The sequence below is a fragment of the Aedes aegypti genome, chromosome 3 (assembly GCF_002204515.2).
Source record: "Aedes aegypti strain LVP_AGWG chromosome 3, AaegL5.0 Primary Assembly, whole genome shotgun sequence".
NCBI lineage: Eukaryota > Metazoa > Arthropoda > Insecta > Diptera > Culicidae > Aedes > Aedes aegypti.
In genome coordinates this window covers 259,315,758-259,335,062 of record NC_035109.1, presented here as the reverse complement: position 1 = coordinate 259,335,062, position 19,305 = coordinate 259,315,758, and positions in this window count along the sequence as shown.

Here is a 19,305-nt window from a genome sequence, read left to right as displayed (position 1 = left end):
CTCAAAATCTCGAGTTATCACATAATTAGCCCCTAGCAGAAGTTCATATCGACGCTAGCGCCACTCAGTGGTAGAGTTCTGAACTAAATTGTATCTTATGTGGAAGTCCTTATCATCCTGAGCAACTTTGCTGAAGACTGCATCCTTCTATGTGCTCGCAATCTCGAGTTATCGCATAATTAGCACCTACCGGAAGTTCATATCGACGCTAGCGCCACGCAGCGGTCGAGTTCTGAACTAAATTGTATCTCATAAGGAAGTTCTTATCCTCCTGAGCAACTTTGCCGAAGACAGCATCCTTCTATGTGCTCGCAATCTCGAGTTATCGCATAATTAGCCTCCACCGGAAGTTCGTATCGACGCTAGCGCCACGCGGTGGTCGAGTTCTGAACTAAATTGTATCTCATTTGGAAGTCCTTATCATCCTGAACAACTTTACTGAAGACTGCATCTTTCTATGTGCTCGCAATCTCGAGTTATCACATAATTAGCCCCTAGCCCCTTTGCTGAAGACTGCATCCTTCTATGTGCTCGCAATCTCGAGTTATCGCATAATTAGCACCTACCGGAAGTTCATATCGACGCTAGCGCCACGCAGCGGTCGAGTTCTGAACTAAATTGTATCTCATGTGGAAGTTCTTATCCTCCTGATCAACTTTGCTGAAGACTGCATCCTTCTATGTGCTCGCAATCTCGAGTTATCGCATAATTAGCACCTACCGGAAGTTCATATCGACGCTAGCGCCACGCAGCGGTCGAGTTCTGAACTAAATTGTATCTCATAAGGAAGTTCTTATCCTCCTGAGCAACTTTGCCGAAGACTGCATCCTTCTAAGTGCTCGCAATCTCGAGTTATCGCATAATTAGCCTCCACCGGAAGTTCGTATCGACGCTAGCGCCACGCGGTGGTCGAGTTCTGAACTAAATTGTATCTCATTTGGAAGTCCTTATCATCCTGAACAACTTTACTGAAGACTGCATCTTTCTATGTGCTCGCAATCTCGAGTTATCACATAATTAGCCCCTAGCAGAAGTTCATATCGACGCTAGCGCCACTCAGTGGTAGAGTTCTGAACTAAATTGTATCTTATGTGGAAGTGCTTATCCTCCTGAGCAACTTTGCTGAAGACTGCATCCTTCTATGTGCTCGCAATCTCGAGTTATCGCATAATTAGCACCTACCGGAAGTTCATATCGACGCTAGCGCCACGCAGCGGTCGAGTTCTGAACTAAATTGTATCTCATGTGGACGTCCTTATCATCCTGAGCAGCTTTGCTGAAGACTGCATCCTTCTATGTGCTCGCAATCTCGAGTTATCGCATAATTAGCCTCCACCGGAAGTTCGTATCGACGCTAGCGCCACGCGGTGGTCGAGTTCTGAACTAAATTGTATCTCATTTGGAAGTCCTTATCCTCCTGAGCAACTTTGCCGAAGACAGCATCCTTCTAAGTGCTCGCAATCTCGAGTTATCGCATAATTAGCCTCCACCGGAAGTTCGTATCGACGCTAGCGCCACGCGGTGGTCGAGTTCTGAACTAAATTGTATCTCAGTTGGAAGTGCTTATCCTCTTGAACAACTTTGCCGAAGACTGCATCTTTCTATGTGCTCGCAATCTTGAGTTATCACATAATTAGCCTCCACCGGAAGTTCGTATCGACGCTAGCGCCACGCAGCGGTCGAGTTCTGAACTAAATTGTATCTCATGTGGAAGTCCTTATCATCCTGAGCAACTTTGCTGAAGACTGCATCCTTCTATGTGCTCGCAATCTCGAGTTATCGCATAATTAGCCTCCACCGGAAGTTCGTATCGACGCTAGCGCCACGCGGTGGTCGAGTTCTGAACTAAATTGTATCTTATTTGGAAGTCCTTATCCTCCTGAACAACTTTGCCGAAGACTGCATCTTTCTATGTGCTCGCAATCTTGAGTTATCACATAATTAGCCTCCACCGGAAGTTCGTATCGACGCTAGCGCCACGCGGTGGTCGAGTTCTGAACTAAATTGTATCTCATTTGGAAGTCCTTATCCTCCTGAACAACTTTGCCGAAGACTGCATCTTTCTATGTGCTCGCAATCTTGAGTTATCGCATAATTAGCCTCCACCGGAAGTTCGTATCGACGCTAGCGCCACGCGGTGGTCGAGTTCTGAACTAAATTGTATCTCATTTGGAAGTGCTTATCCTCTTGAACAACTTTGCCGAAGACTGCATCTTTCTATGTGCTCGCAATCTTGAGTTATCGCATAATTAGCCTCCACCGGAAGTTCGTATCGACGCTAGCGCCACGCGGTGGTCGAGTTCTGAACTAAATTGTATCTCATTTGGAAGTGCTTATCCTCTTGAACAACTTTGCCGAAGACTGCATCTTTCTATGTGCTCGCAATCTTGAGTTATCACATAATTAGCCTCCACCGGAAGTTCGTATCGACGCTAGCGCCACGCAGCGGTCGAGTTCTGAACTAAATTGTATCTCATGTGGAAGTCCTTATCATCCTGAGCAACTTTGCTGAAGACTGCATCCTTCTATGTGCTCGCAATCTCGAGTTATCGCATAATTAGCCTCCACCGGAAGTTCGTATCGACGCTAGCGCCACGCGGTGGTCGAGTTCTGAACTAAATTGTATCTTATTTGGAAGTCCTTATCCTCCTGAACAACTTTGCCGAAGACTGCATCTTTCTATGTGCTCGCAATCTTGAGTTATCACATAATTAGCCTCCACCGGAAGTTCGTATCGACGCTAGCGCCACGCGGTGGTCGAGTTCTGAACTAAATTGTATCTTATTTGGAAGTCCTTATCCTCCTGAACAACTTTGCCGAAGACTGCATCTTTCTATGTGCTCGCAATCTTGAGTTATCACATAATTAGCCTCCACCGGAAGTTCGTAACGACGCTAGCGCCACGCAGCGGTCGAGTTCTGAACTAAATTGTATCTCATAAGGAGGTTCTTATCCTCCTGAGCAACTTTGTCGAAGACAGCATCCTTCTATGTGCTCGCAATCTCGAGTTATCGCATAATTAGCCTCCACCGGAAGTTCGTATCGACGCTAGCGCCACGCGGTGGTCGAGTTCTGAACTAAATTGTATCCCATGTGGAAGTTCTTGGTCCCCGAAGCAAGTTTGCTGAAGACAGTACATTCATATATGGCCTGCATCTTATACAATTTGGTGATGACTGCAGATTTCTGGACTGAGTGTACTGAAATTCCACGTGGCCAACATGGTCCCCTTCGTAGCCGATTCCCGGTGGCCACTGGATCCGGAACCGGTATTCCAGGTAGTGATCAGAATCTTGAGGAGTATATCTTTCGAATGCGGCATAAATTTCATTATTCGGTTGATATTTCGCTGATTTATAGGGGTATACATTTCTGGGTCATAATGACCCCAGTATCTTATTAAGTTGTTTTTTTGTGGCGCCATCTTAGAATCACCTTAAGAAAAATTTTTTTTGGTCTTGCGCTTCGTTTCCACAAAATATTAAAAGTCAGGGAATTTCAGAAAGATCCGTTTGATAACAACAGAGATATTGCAGGTTGAAATTCGATTTTGGGTCATTATGACCCCAGTATCTAACTAAGGTTAAACAATTGAAAGTTAAACTTATAGAACGTGATCAAAATCAAAATCAGCGTGAGTCACCTAAATCTGATAATAAACGTTGTTTCTTTACTAGTTTGGAAATTAAAGCAACATTCTCATTGCGGTTCGTATAAAGCTCATCTTTTACAAAAGCTTTCAATACATTGACACGCATTCAAATATTTACTACTCGTTTGTGCAGATCTCATCTGCATTATTTGACTCATGACAAAGTTGAGAAAATGGAAAAGCCTTCATTGGTATGAAAAAAATCTCATTCCGGTAGTTTAATTCGATAACGCAGTGCTCTAAATCCGTCCCATAAAACGATATACTGCCATCCGAAGAGTTGACTGTATCATCTTTAAAACCCGTAGACGAACTACCTTTCGAAACATGCACACACAAATTGAGCTCTATCGCACACTCCATAAATTTCTCGGCTTCCACATTCAAATTGATAGCGATAATGGTTTGGTTTGAACATTTGCCGACTCCTCTCGTTTTTTTTCTCTCTCTTAATCTAGCTGTAGGTATTTGATGCTTCTACCAAGGATAAAGTGCCTCTTGGTATTATTGGTTCTGGGAGCCTCAGCCACCGATCTAGAAGCCCGAAGCAGTTTAATGGCGCATTTTTCTATCCTCTCGTGGCCTGAATAAAAACGCATAAAATGACGCCGTTTATAACGAGCAATCATCTGAACGGCATTTTTGATTATCTACTAGCGGCGAAGGACAGTGGTACCGCTCATAGGCTAAAAATCGAAAATTAAGTTGACTTGTTTTTCACTCCTTTACATTATCATGGATCAATTACGATTTCAAGAATGTAAAAATATAAATATCATTCAAGTTTCTTTAGAATATTTATAGATTTTCATATATTAAAAATTGGTTAAAAAGTCGAGCGATTTCTTAATTTCTAAACCAAAATCAATTGAATATTCAATCAATTTGAGTAACATAATCTTAGAACAGACGTATATCTATCATTTTCAGCATATTCTAGAATCTTATGTGATATCTATAAGTAATAATATAAATAATGATAGGAATATGCTCACTTCATTACTACATCACTTTATTTGAAGTGTGCTTCAGAATATATTCTTAATCATTTGATCAAACTCTGAACTACTGCCAACAAATGATCACATGACAATTTCTGATGGCAGTTTTCATTAGATAACGCGTCTTTTTTTTCTTGGCATAACGTCCTCACTGGGACAAAGCCTGCTTCTCAGCTTAGTGTTCTTATGAGTTCTTCCACAGTTATTAACTGAGAGCTATCTTTGCCAAAGTTGCCATTTCCGCACTCGTATATCGTGTGGCAGGCACACTGATACTCCATGCCTAGGGAAGCCAAGGAAATTTCCATTACGAAAAGATCCTGGACCGACAGGGAATCGAACTCAGACACCTTCAGCATGGCTTTGCTTTGTAGCCGCGGACTCTAACCACTCGGCTAAGGAAGACCCAACGCATAAAATGTTTTATGACCGCCTCGTTGAACAAACGGAACCACCGTTCGATGGCGGCAGCGGCATTCGGAAATCGGCAGGGTACAGAGGAAATGGAGATGTCACTCCAGAGAGGTTCCACTTCAGTGCGCACTTAATCTTCGGTTTTGTCTCGTTTCTTTCAGATATTTGGACTGCTTTGTCGTCAATAAAAAGTCTTGATATTTTATGTCGGGTGACACCTTCCGCGTGCTCTTGACTTATTCTTCCATCCGATGATGTGTCATTGCTTTGGCCGGAATGATGAGGTACATTTTCCCTTCCTACCCCCCTAAATAATGTCTTCGTTTTCGGAAAAGAACAAGTAAATATTTCATAGATCGTAGGCTACACATTTTGTCTCTCTAGAATTTAGATAAGACAAATTGGTGTCCATAAAGGAAGGTTGAATGTGGTTTGGCCGGTCTTATTGTCCAATAGGGATTTCTTTGTGGTGCTTGTACATGTTACGGCAGACTTCATGAGTACGATATAGTGAGCCCTAGGAGAGGCCGTTTGATATAGAAGTGCCCACAAACTTTTTTGTGCCACAAGTTCATTCCGGTCATTGTATTCGGTTGTGCTTTTTTTGCATTATTTCTTCGAGAAGCAGTGGGAATGTGCATGTAGAGTAAAGAATCAAATGACCGTAAGGAAAATGTTCTGGTAGGGTGCAGAGCTACTTGAGCACTTCCATGATTCATTTTGGCTTGAGGGGTTTTTCTCGGCCGAATCGTCTGAAATTTTGCAATAAGAAGCGCTCCAATACGACCCATATTGTGGGCTCAGAAGTTTTCCAAAAACCCCTCTGCTGAAGTGAATCAAAAGTGCCAAGAATAGGATCCGGCCCCCTATATAGCGTCAATGACTTCGGAAGTGACGCGTAGGAAGATTCTTGAAACACTGTCATTCAATAATTAGGTATCATTTCGGAATGTTAATTTAGATCAAAAAAATATATTATGTAGATTATATAAGAATCACAATACCTTGCTTGCGAGAGAAAAAAAGTTTTTGTATGAAAAATGTTGAGCTGTGAAACATGCATTTTGTTATCGAACATTTAGTATGACAATAGAATCAATTAAATATTAAGAGCATCATTCTTTACTCATCGTAAACCTTTTCTTTATGGTGTTACGTTCCCTCTGGGAGAGAGCAAGCTACTCAGCGTAGCGTATGTGTACTTCCATAGTTATTAGAAGAACTTATTGCCAATTTACCGTTTGAATTAGTTTTTTGTATGGCAAGCACGAACGCTATGTTTGCTCGGGGAATACAGAAATTGTTCAGCTTGGTCTTGCTGAATAGCTGCGTACTTACTACTACGGCTTTATAGGTTCCTAGAAACCGCTTGATTTTTTTGCCTTTATTAGCTAGTTTTATATCTGAAGGTGGGATAAAGGCTAACTTTAGTGGAATAATGATTTTTTACAAATAAATTGTAACAAATGAAAGGGCAGAAATACTAAACAATGGAGGTTTCAACTTTTGACTTTGGTTTTGCTGAGCTTTTTCGTCAGGATATTAAATATTTACAACTAACAAAAAACTAAACATTACATGTACTTTGTAATTGGATTAAATGGACAAATTGGTGTAAAATTTACGAAAAAGTTACACGTCTTCTTGCTGAGAATCGAACCCATGACTCCCGGTTCACTAGATAGGACACATGGCCGCAGAGGTTGTATGACGTTTGCCAGAAAACCAATTATTTATTTACTTATTTTTTTGTACAGCAATACTTAGGCGTGTAATACTTCGAATTTTTATGGTTTTCAGCGTACAATACATATGGAAAATAATTGTTTCGTAAGATTTTTAACTATTTGTTTGATAAAAAGTTTTAAATAATTATGGTAATCTAGACTTGGGAGGCATATAGCTGTAGGGATAAACGTGCAACTATTCAGCAAGTCATAGCTGATGGATGTGGGTTCAAATCCCACCGGCCGAGGATTTTATTGAATTGGAAATTTTCTCAACTTACCAGGGCATAGAGTATCGTCGTATTTGAAACACTTTTTTATTATTATTATTATTATAAGGCACTTCGTGCTCGAGGCCACTACTGTGCCGGACTCAGTTGATCTGCAGCTGCTTTATCAATACAGATCTATTTTCAACTTATCTATATTTACATCTAGTTTCACTCTCTCCTACTCTTTTACTCTCACACCGAGCAGGTAGGAGAGAGCTCTGCTACTAGTGAGGCTAGCTGCCTGCGAAGAGGGTCAGTTTGTCTCAGTCGCCATCTGATACTGACGGAGGATGGATGTGCTCCGTGAGGCGTCTTCTGGTGGCTGGACGGGTTTTTTGTGGAGGGGCTGGGAATCGAACCCATGACCTTCCGCTTATGAAGCGGAAGCGTAACCTCAAGGCTACAGACCCCCCTTGAAACACGTTATACACATGCAAAAATGGTCAATTGGCAATGAAAGCTCTCAGACAATAACTGTGGAAGTGCTCATAATAGCAATAAGATGAGAAGTACGCTCTGTCCCAGTTCGGACGTTACGGCAAATAATAAGAAAAAGGTAATATAGACTTCCGAGGTTTTCTTCTTCTTCTTTCTGGCGTTACGTCCCCATTGGGACAGAGCCTGCTTCTCAGATTAGTGTTCTTATGAGCACTTCCACAGTTATTAACTGAGAGCTTTCATTGCCAATTGACCATTTTTGCATGTGTATAACGTGTTTCAAATACGACGATACTCTATGCCCTGGTAAGTTGAGAAAATTTCCAATTCAATAAAATCCTCGGCCGGCGGGATTTGAACCCACATCCGTCAGCTATGACTTGCTGAATAGTTGCACGTTTATCCCTACAGCTATATGCCTCCCAAGTCTAGATTACCATAATTATTTAAAACTTTTTATCAAACAAATAGTTAAAAATCTTACGAAACAATTATTTTCCATATGTATTGTACGCTGAAAACCATAAAAATTCGAAGTATTACACGCCTAAGTATTGCTGTACAAAAAAATAAGTAAATAAATAATTGGTTTTCTGGCAAACGTCATACAACCTCTGCGGCCATGTGTCCTATCTAGTGAACAGGGAGCCATGGGTTTGATTCTCAGCAAGAAGACGTGTAACTTTTTCGTAAATTTTACACCAATTTGTCCATTTAATCCAATTACAAAGTACATGTAATGTTTAGTTTTTTGTTAGTTGTAAATATTTAATATCCTGACGAAAAAGCTCAGCAAAACCAAAGTCAAAAGTTGAAACCTCCATTGTTTAGTATTTCTGCCCTTTCATTTGTTACAATTTATTTGTAAAAAATCATTATTCCACTAAAGTTAGCTTACGAGGTTTTATAGTTCCTAAAAAACTATTTTTTATTAATGGTATGGTGATCATCTTCCAGACTTTTTTGTTAGCAACTGTATTTATTTAATGTGAAATAATCATCGAACAACATGGTCTACATGATCTACTTAATCTAAAGTTATTCTAACACAGCTAGCATTAACGTGCATTACGGAGTTGATTTTTTTTTTAAATTTATATAGACGAGTTAAAATCAAACAAATAATACACTGAACTAAACACATTGCACATGGATTGTATAGGCTCATTAAGCCCGTAAAGTGTACGACGAGAAGGAAGGTACAAAAATCCTCTAGTTCTTAACGGTCTTTCGATGACATAAATCCCAATTGTTCGTAAAATCTTAGGTGAATGTATCTTACTAGTTGATAATTTAGCTACAAATAATGCTTTTTTATGGTTTCGTCTTATATACAATGGTTCCATTCTCAAAAGTTGACGACGATCTTCGTATGGAGGCAGCTCATATCTATTGGCCCAAGGAAGAAATCTTAAAGCAAACCTCACAAATTTCGACTGTATGGATTCAATTCTGGTTGTCCAATTATTACTATGCGGGCTCCATACTATTTATTTGCTGTCCAACACAGAGCGGACAAACGAGTAATATAAAGCTCTCAAACAATACGGATCGCGGAATTCATAACCGACACGCAGTATAAACCCTAGGTTTTTGTTGGCCTTAGCAATTGTTTGAAGGTAATGACTATGGAACGTTAACTTTTCATCCAGCATTACACCTAAGTCCTTAATTTCAGATACTCTTGTCAGTAGCTGATTGTCAATACAATAGTCAATGCAATATTTCAACATTCTATCAATGATTTTTCCTTCTTTGAAAGCTAAGCTGTTCTTTGGGGCTTACTAAATCAAAGACTAATATGCTTCATAGGAGATTTGCCTTTTTTAGATCATTGGCGGTTCTTCATAATTTCAATTTCATTTCAATTTTCAGTAAATACATTTAAAAAAACAATGAAAAACTGGTGGCAATAAAAAAAGTCTGCGAAGAGGACTTAGGTGAAATTTATATGCAAAAATCTGTGAATAGATAGTCCCTAAATAAAGAAGCTATACAGAAAATGAGTTGATCATGGAATGTTAACCCTGAAGTTTATCTAATTTGTAATCTTTAATGACTCGAATGATTCCAAAAACATAAATCCTGATAACCGACTAGCAAATGACTGAAAAAGAGAAAAAAATATCTGTGAGTTTTTAGGTTTACACTATAAATCATGGCCACATGGCACTCTTCCAAGGGATTTCAAAATATTTCCGGTACCAGATAGCTAATACTAATTATCAGAGTACTGAATGCTGAATACAATACTGAAGATTGAAGAGTTTTTCGGCAGCCTGTCGCAAATGGTGTGAACTATTTTATAACAAAAATAATGTGGTTCAAATTAATTTTGGGAGTTAGTTTAACGTTCTTCCAAGGATTGAATAATGTATACAAATTTTGACAGAAAGAATGTTCGACTGAGTCATTAGTTCATCATAGTGTTAAAATAATTATTGGCACTATGCTGATCATATTTCAAATATAATTTTCTCTTTTTTCTATGAAAGGCGGCTCTTTTTAGTTATTTTGCGATATTTCGCAAAGATACTCTATTCAGTAACATATCCATTCAAGTAAACTAATTCGTGCCAAATATCCGCAGTTTTTTGTTAGCTCAGCTATATAGCAAAAAAGGGAAATTTTACATCATTTCCGCCATACAACTTGCACGTTGTTAAAATTGCATACAATTGTTTCCGATGAATTGTAACAAAATAGACTAAATAACATGGATCGATCAACCGCGTTGTTTTATACTTATCATAAATATTACAATGATTTAAATATTATTTGGCGAAACATTCACGACGCGAGTGATGTACTGTAGAAATGACATTAAATTTCGATTATTTTTTCACTGTGGCTGTACAATGCTAAAAGTCCAATTCTCTAAATATAAATAATCTGAAAGTTGGCTACACAATCTTTGGGGAGACGGACCTGGTGTAGTGGTTAGAACACTCGCCTCTCACGCCGAGGACCTGGGATCGAATCCCATCCCCCGACATAGTCACTTATGACGTAAAAAGTTATAGTGACGACTTCCTTCGGAAGGGAAGTAAAGCCGTTGGTCCCGAGATGAACTAGCCCAGGGCTGAAAGTCTCGTTAATAAAGTCAAACCAACCAACCTACACAATCTTTAATACTATAAGTACAAATAATATTAGTATATTCAAGATACCACAATAAGGAGTATCGAAAAATTCGGTAGCCTTTGAGTTTTCATAAAATTGTTGATCAAGTGACATCAAGGTTGAAAATGAATTACAAAAAATGATTCTGGGGAATAGTTTTCTGACAAAAGGTCCATTCTAGGGAATGGCTTTCTGGCGAATGGTACATTCTGGGGAATGGTTTTCTGGCAAAAATCATTCTGGCGAATTGATTATGGCAAATGGTTTTCTGGCAAATGTCATACAATCGACGCAGAAGTTAATCTGAATTCGATTTCAGCTCAATAATCGCGTGGTCCTATTTCGCAAAGCCACTTCTTTCGGAAGAATTTGATGCCCATCAAAACACAACGCTTTCTATTTATATCCTAGCCTAGAGAGCGCATTATTTATTAGGTATTGAAATACCACACACAGATTTGCATAGTGCGGGCTCCCAATGGGTCGCGACGTTTTCGAACGGCCGTTCCGTAACCGATGAGCCCATTGCTCGATAAATACTTTTCAATTATGATTCGTGGTATACGGCTAACCATCCAAATGGGAGTTTGAGTGTGAGTAGTAGTGAACCACGTGACTATTGAGCTGAAATCAAATTCAGGTTAACTTTTGCGTCCATGAGTCCTCTCTTGGTGTAGGAGTAACGCGCCCCATCTAGAGGAGTCGTGAGTTCGATTCTCACAGAAGACGTGTAACTTTTTCGCAAATTTCACAACGATTTGTCCATTCGATATGATTGCAAAGTCTATGTAATGTTTAGTTTTTCGGTAGTTGTTAAACTTCCACTGGGCTGGTTAGCCATAATCCACGAATACCTAATAATTAAAAAGTTTATTTAATATTATTAATTCATGTGTAGCAGCCACAACTATCTTGAACGAATCGATCGATCGAATCGAATTGCATCTGCACTTCTATTACGCACTTGACGTTTTCCCGCTCTGTTCTCTTGCACTCTGCGTAGTCTGCCAGTGGTTTACTCTTGAATGTTGAGCAGACTGCCTTTTCATCTTCATCCGCTTCTTTGTTTCCTTCCGTCGTTCATCCTCTTCCTCCTTTTTTGCTTCCTTCTCCTCCTGACTTCCTCTGGCATCGGAGGTTGTCACTAGTACCAGTTGAGGAGACGTCCGAACTTCCGGTTCATTAGCGCCCGACGACCTGATGCCAGGCACTGCTCTCTGCCTCTTGGTTCGCTGCTCTTCCCGCCAGTTTCTATGCACCACTATAATGTTCGCCAGATTCCAAAGGTTAGGATCGCTCATAATTTTGCTTACCATTCAGTTTGCATTGAAGTGTTGTCCAAAAGCAGCCGATGCCGCGCTTCGTTCCATGTTGAGCTTCGGGCAATCGAAGACAACATGTTCCAGCGTTTTCTCTCTGTCTCATTACACACGGGAACCGATGCAAGTACTGTTTGAAGCCACCGTGACACGAGGAGGAGCTGTGTCAGGTGGAAGTTCACTTCACCATGCTCCCTGTTCACCCAGGTCGACATATTCGGGACGGGGATGAACCAGCCATGGGCTGAATTTCCCCATAATAAAGAGTCAATCAATCAAACACATTCCGGATGAGTCTTTGGGTCCACCTACCTTTCTCAGAGACATCCCATTCTGCCACTTGACCAGCGAGCCGATTCTCGCAAATCGGAATCATCCCGGTGATCACACAAACTGGCTCCGACGATATTGTTCTCTATGCGCTTGCTACTCTCAGCGCTATAAACCGGAACGTGTTGTCTCGAATGCGCTTGGCTTGCATTTCTGCACCCCAGACCGGAACTCCGTATCTTAGTATCGGTACGATGATATCAAAGACTTCCATGTCCCTTGCAGTTGCCTAATATTTTTTGGCTCATAAGGTAATCTAGAATGCCGTGAAAAGTGTACAGCGATCTGTCAAACTTGGGTACCTTTTGCATTACCGAGGGACCAAATGCAGTACTAGAAGTGGTACCCAATCTGAGCCCGAGTGAGACGGACCTGATGATATGCTAGGCAGAAGACACCTACTGCTTCTCGGAATATGACCGTTCGGCATGATTCTTGTAAGTGCATTGGTCGCCATTACCGCCTTCTCACATGCATAGTCGACGTGGCCGTTGAAGTTTAGCCGATTGTGTTTGAGCGACCGCTGTGATGCTATGACATGTCCCCCGACGGCATTCTCACCGATTTGAAATGCTTTGCGATTGCTGACTTTTGGTACCTCCGTTTTGTGGTGGGCTATCTTCAGCATGATTCCATTCATCCAGTTCGCGTGTGGCAAGCACTTCCACTTCCTGTAGCGTTTCGCCTATTACTTTTAGGACGACGTCATCAGCAAAGCCGACGGTCTCGACGCCCATGGGCAACTCCAGTGAAAGGACCCTGTCGTACATCCCTTTCCACAACGTCGGACCCAGTATGGACCCTTGCAGAACTCCCGCCTTAACTCCTTTCGACCGTCGTCGATTGCATACACCAACACCCAATTCCCGAAGTAGCTTTGGAGAATCCGGCACAGATAATCAGGAACCCGCTTTCTATGTGGCGATGGCCTCCAAACTGGCGATATTGAACGCCTTATTAACGTCTATCGTAACTACGACGCAGTAACGATTTCCTATTCGATGCCTTCTCGGCCGTCTCGAAGACCGTCCGAATTGTGTCTACCATAAACTTTCCTTTCCGTAATCCGAACTGCCTTTCTGATAATCCGTGCTCGCTCTCCGTACTTTTAGCCACCCTGTTTCTTAAGGCCGGTTTGCTACTGACAAGAAAAGGAATCGCCTATCTCGATGCGTGGAAAATTTCTCCCAAGAAATGGTCAAGAAAATCTCTTTTTTCTGATCGCAGTACGCAGTTGAGAAGAAATGTCACTTCAAAGGGGGCTCTCTGTAGGAAATTTCTTGACCCTTTCAGTCAAGGAATTTCTTTACTTTTCTTGAGCGAAACAGCATACTTAGCTTTAGTGTTTGTCCAGTGTATCCAGCAAGCGATGGATCACCGGTGGTTTTCTGGCTTCGATAGCAGCCCCATATCTTCCATATACCTGGGAAGTGACCTTCGTTCAGGCATTTCTGCATCACCTTCCGGAACATATCTGGGAACGCTACCTGTTGCGTACACCCTACGCGAGAACTCACACAGTATCCAACAACTTGTTAACCGCAGACCCGTAATCAAAGTAATCGAGCCCGAAGGTTGCTGCGATCGTTGACAGCTGAGTGGGAGCCTATCATATCGATACGAGACAAGAGGAGTGTAGATGTCATAACAATAGCATGCGTGATGTGCTCTGGATATTTATTATTGAAATAGCTAATAATTGTGAATTAAATAGTAAATTTGAACTCGCTATCCATCAGTTAATCTCAGTAAATTTGTAGAAACTAGAATAACTGATAGGTGAGATATTCCAATTCGTATAAACCTTAAACATGAGTCACTATTGTCTGATTTTAGGTTAGCCTTGGTCGTATATTTGTACGGCCAATACGTGTATCAACACTATTATAACGCTTAAAACGGTACTGAGTTTCTTAATCTATTACTTGAATACTTATAACCTAATATCGACTATTTACTGTAGCCATTGAATTGAAATTGGAAACACATAAATTGAAATAGATCCAAACCCGTAGATAGCTACAGGAATCTTACAAACGTAAGTAACATAAAATTTGTACAATTAAGAAATGCTTATAATTAAATAAATTACAGGAGAATTTTAATCTCCGTAGAATAAATACGGGATTAAAATCACGGAATCGAGTTTCCTTACACAGTTCAAGCAACACAACCACTACTGAATACCAAAATAAGGTATTTCATACCAGATAATTTCCAATACTTACAACCTGAATGAGGTATGAATAAGCCCTGCATAAGAGGTAAAATACATCAAATAATACTTTCTGCATATTCTACACATACCAAGCTGGTAATTTGTTCAGATATTGTAATACCTTATAATACTTGATAGATTTTCATATAAAAGTGAAATTTTTCAATTGTAGTTCAATAGCTACCGAATACCAAAATGAAGTATTTTTGATTTTATATTTTTTTTCCAATACCATCATAATACCAAAATGAGGTATCGACAACTGAACAATAACTAATTATGGTGTGATACCAAAATATTGTATGCATAAGTTATTGCGAGTTATTCTTTCCTCCTCGGGTAGGTCAGTTGAGGTCAGTTTGCCATGAGCGCACAAAAATAATCGTGCGCTTGAGCACGTGCTATGGTGGGACACATTTCTTTAGATCTCATGTAGCAATGTACTAGCTCAAACGATCACATCTGTACTGGCTCATGCATCGTCTCATGAGAAAATCTCAATGTGACAATGCATTTAAGACTCACAGGCGAAGGTGCAAGGAAAAGGGATCAAACCATGTATTAAACTGTTCGTAGGCAGTATGAAAGGATTGACGCGGTTCAACGCGATTGAGATTCTAGCATTTGAATTGAAAAACTTGTGTTGGCCACCGAAGAAGCATAGGCATAGACCGAAGCGGTATGCTTCCGCGAGGCTCTTGTACTAGGCAAACATAACTGCATAAAAGTTCTCCTAGTAAGCGATTGTGACGAGTCTCACGAGATGTCTCATGAGACTCGCTCACTAAGATGGTTGGGTGACAAAACGTCGAAAGACAAAACGTCGAAAGACAAAATGTCGAATGCCAAAACGTCGAAAGGACAAAACGTCGAAGGGACAAAGCATTAAAAGACAAAATGTCGAAAGACAAAATGCCGAAAGCAAAATCGTCGAAAACTTTTTACCAAAATGTCTTGGAAAAGATAATAAAATAAAATCTAATTGACAATAACCAAAACATGTCGAAATAGTACAAGTTCTTTTTATTGAGGGGCTCAAAGGCAAAAGGGTGCGAATGACATTTTAGTCGGTTTTCAGTTAAATATACAAAAAACAAAAAAAAAACAGTTTCTAAGCAATCCAACGGTATTCTTGGGTGATTTTTTTCGTCCAACACTTATACTAACTGTCACTCAGATCCCTTTTTTTAAATCAATTCATCTTCAGGTTATAAAATGATTATTAGAGTCGCTCATCGAAGAGCAATTTTCAGGCAAACTTTGGCTGCAAGGGTCGTGTTTTGAAATGAAACTATCAATTGATGCTTGCATTGCTCTTACTATATGTTGTTCATACGATATAACAATATACATACTCTACAAATAAATCAGTGCGTCAAATGTATAGAAGTCATTTCAATGCTACATATTAAAAACTTACTGTATTCTGATGAAGACCCGACCAGACGGAAGAAACAAGATTATAACAGAATGTGTTCCCCTGATATGGTTTTTTTTATATCACCAGTTGTTATAAAACATGTACCGTTAGTAGTTAAAATAACAAAAATTCTAACAAAATTTGCACCAAATTAAACTAAAACAAAACAAACACTGTTATAACTATATCAAAATTATTACAGAATGTGTTACAAGGATGTTACAATATAACAAAATTATTGCAAACTATGTTACTGTTTATGACATCGGATGTTATTGGCAACAAACTTAAAAATGTGATGTCAAAAATATAACAAATGTTGTTATAAATGTGTTATTTAAAATATAACAAGTTTAGAACAAAGCCCTTTTGATAACAAAATTATATCAACTTCTGTTTATTATAACTACTGCTGATAGGAATGTGTTATAATCTTGTTATGTGGTTCTGGTCGGGGAATTTCTGTTCCCGAGAAGCAAAATAATAAATTGAATCAATTGTTCCTGTTTGAAAGAATGAGTAAATTTTGATTGAATAAAGAATCATCTATATGTCTTAAATCCAGTTGTAAAATTGATTTAATTGATGTCACAAATTCTATAAATGAATGAGTTTATTTAATAAGAATAAATAATACGCTATTTATTAGCAGATAGCTAAACCAGAAGGAAATCCAATTCACCTTCAAACGATTGCTGCATTGATGTTTGAGAAGTTTTTAAACTTCAAAATATTCACAAACTTAATTAAAACAATTGAGCTCATTTAGATAAAAAAGCTATTTTTAAGTAAAGTCAACTCTCCCTAACTCGATATTGAAGGGACCATCGAGTTAGGGAGATATCGACTTACAGAACACAAAACCAGTGCAACTGCGATCCAAGGGACCATCGAGATAGCCATGAGAATCAACTTTTACTATGGGTCTCTAACTCGCACTTCCCACTTCGCAGGCAGCTAGCCTCAAACAACTCAGGAACACGGCAAAACGAACCACCGCAAGAGCAATGGACTATGGCTTATGGAAATCGATTGGACTAACAGCAGAGCACTCTCCTACCTGGTGTGAGAGCAAAAGAGTAAAAGAGAAAGCAAGATGTAAATATAGATGTTAAAAATAGATCTGTATCGGTAAAGAAGGTACAGATGAACTGATTCCGACACAGCAGTGGCCAAGAGCACAAAGTGCCTTAAAAAAAACATACCGTGTACCCCCGCTAACATGAACGGTACCTCATGCAAACTATCGGGGTTCATTTTTAATTTGAACATCTAGTCACCCTAGAAAGGTGTTTCTGGTTATCTCTTTTACTGTTTTGTTTTGATTCTGCGTTCCGTTCCACAGCGTTCCATCTCACTTCACTACGTTCCATGAGCTAAATGACGTTTGAACCATTTTTAATCTGAACGATGTGCAAATTAGCGGGGTACAGATTAAAAAGTGTTCAGATTAAATGTGGCCAAACCAACGGGGGTACCCGGTACTTAAATCTTTTGAAAACAAAAATACTGTACATAGACACGAGTTCTGGGTACCAGTACTTGTTTTAAGAATACAAAACTTCCTACATTTGGATTTTCAAATGAAAAATTTGAGAAATATCTCAAAAAATGCTAAATGTTACCCCGGATTACGGACATACTTCATATAATGCCAATGATTGAAAGAGTCCCCTGAAAATGGGATTTGATATTTAAATATTGCGATTGTGGCTACTCGAATTATACTGTTTCGACGTAGAATCAATGAAGAAAAAATGGTCCCTATTTGAACTAAAATCAACTAGAAGTTCGGCTGTGATTGGCCAAAATTTTCTTCACTGTGCATAATTCAGTGTCACTATTTATACAGGGTCAAAAACGCCACCAGCCAAGTCCTTGCAGTTAGGTGGGATTGGGGGAAGGATTGTTAGTGTGTAACCTTTGCTATTTGAAGACCGTGTTTACTACTGCATCTCCGCAAAGAATACTGGGAAGGATGTTTGTTAATGGAGAGGATCGTTGGTTCACAGGATTTACTTTGATAAGCGATTAGTCCATGGCAATCAATTATTTGTGGGATATTAACATGCTTATAAATATAATATTTTCAATTGCTATGAAAATTTTCCAAATTGTAGAGTATAATGACGGCACTTGAATTGACGAACCATTCAAAAGCCACGAAAGGAAAAAAGACTCACTGCTTGGCGCCGATCACTGTGTGTCAACACTTGTAACATTCGCTGATACATTCTCATTAAAATCAAGAAACAGAGGCGAATATTTTCCATCTTCTGTGCTAAGTTTGCAACCAAAGGGGTATTCGATTATCCAATAGATTATAACCAAGTTGTTGAAGGTTGCATCACCAGAAAATTTGAAAAGTATTAGGTACTAATTTTATGCAAAAATTAATCACCCGAATGGCCATGGATTGTTATGGTTGACGAAACGTTACACTCTCCGAATATGGTTCGATCGGCTTATTTGGATCAATATCCAAATACTGCGAACCATTCATAGTTTGTTGAATAAAGTGAATCTTTTGTAAGTCTACATTCATAGTGTCGAACTATTGTTATAATTACAAAAATAAAAGTAACAGGAAAAGGGTGTTTCAAATAAATGTAACACAAATAGTTCATGAATAAGTGTTTATGACGACACTCACAGCGACGAGCCATTCATAGTTTGTTGAAAAATCATGTTCTCGTCCGTTTAGTGCTACTTTTCAGCACTAAAAATAGTATCGAACAGTTCTGTTTTGGGAGTTATCAAATTGACATTGGATTGTATCCATACGTCATTTATTGGACTGCTCTGATTTTCTTAATGGCTTAGTCATCTAGATCCTGAATCTACATCCACTTAACGAACCGAATTGAGTACAATGCTAATCGTGGATTCGTATGTAGAATCAGAGGCAAGTTAACGTTGAGGGATTTTGAATTAAAATAGGATCGTCTTTCTGTCGTATAATTTATGAGTTATACGTCGGTAGCTGGTAGCATGGAGTGGTTCTTGTATACTTATGTATACGCAAATCAGCATACGATCGTCGTACAATAAGGTTGAAAATTGAATGCGCAGTCTTACCTGTAGGCGAATATCGGTGCGTACTTTCTTCGGAGAAATTGTTCGCCGAAATTCACGTACTGGTCTGTCTTTGAGAACAAATTCAGCAATGAAAATGTGAAAATTTGTGACCATTATTCCATCTTCTTCTATGTTCTCCAATAAATAATTCAACTATAACGGCATTTTCCGTAATTGCAAAAACCTAATTTTGTTTCAGCACTCGTCGTATTTATTCAACACGGCAAGCCACGTTGTATAAATGTCACGGTGTCTCTGGTAGAAAACATTAATATAAAAAAATCAGTATCGCTAAAACACCCACCAAATGAAA